This window comes from Nomia melanderi, unplaced genomic scaffold (assembly GCF_051020985.1).
Source record: "Nomia melanderi isolate GNS246 unplaced genomic scaffold, iyNomMela1 scaffold0014, whole genome shotgun sequence".
Taxonomy (NCBI): Eukaryota; Metazoa; Arthropoda; class Insecta; order Hymenoptera; family Halictidae; genus Nomia; species Nomia melanderi.
In genome coordinates this window covers 1,464,971-1,465,925 of record NW_027475130.1, presented here as the reverse complement: position 1 = coordinate 1,465,925, position 955 = coordinate 1,464,971, and positions in this window count along the sequence as shown.

Genomic DNA, 955 nt, shown 5'->3' with positions numbered 1-955 from the left:
CAGATTCATTCGCCAGTGCCTCCTACAGACAATGCACTTTGATTTATTGCGCTATCTCTAATAGCACGCGAGATATCATCAAATACATCCCGGGTTTTTACATGACCTTGGGTGTGCGGCCCCATGTGTCGGTGGTTTTCTGGGCCCCTGGTGGTCCGAGGTCGTTCCCGCTGCACAGGTGCATGCGCCAGGGCCCGCTGCAGATAATTCACTTTGTTTTAGTGCGCTATCTGTAAGAGCACCCGAGATATCACCAGATATATAATGAATTTTTCAACCGACCCTGAGTGTCCGGTCCCATGAGACGGTGGTTTTCTCGGACCCTGGTGATCCGAGGTCGTTCCCGCTGCACAGATTCATGCGCCAGGGCCTCCTGCAGATAATACACTTTGGTTTATTGCGCTATCTCTAATAGCAACCGAGATATCACCAGACATCTATTGGATTTTTCCCTGACCCTGACAGTCCGGCCCCATGAGACGGTGATTTTCTCGGCCCCTGGTGGTCCGAGGTCGCTCCCACTGCACAGAAACATGCGCCAGGCCCTCCTACAGACAATGCACTTTGATTTATTGCGCTATCTCTAATAGCACCCGAGATATCACCAGATATATAATGGATTTTTCCCTCACCCTGACAGTCCGGCCCCATGAGACGGTGATTTTCTCGGCCCCTGGTGGTCCGAGGTCGTTCCCGCTGCACAGAATCATGCGACAGGGCTTCCTGCAGACAATGCACTTTGATTTATCGCGCTATCTCAAATAGCACCCGAGATATCACCAGATATATATTGGATTTTTCCCCGACCCTGAGTGTCCGGCACCATGAGAAGGTGGTTTTCTCGGCCCCTGGTGGTCCGAGGTCGTTCCCGCTGCACAGATTCATGCGCCAGGGCCTCCTACAGACAATGCACTTTGATTTATTGCGCTATCTCTAATAGCACCCGAGATATCAC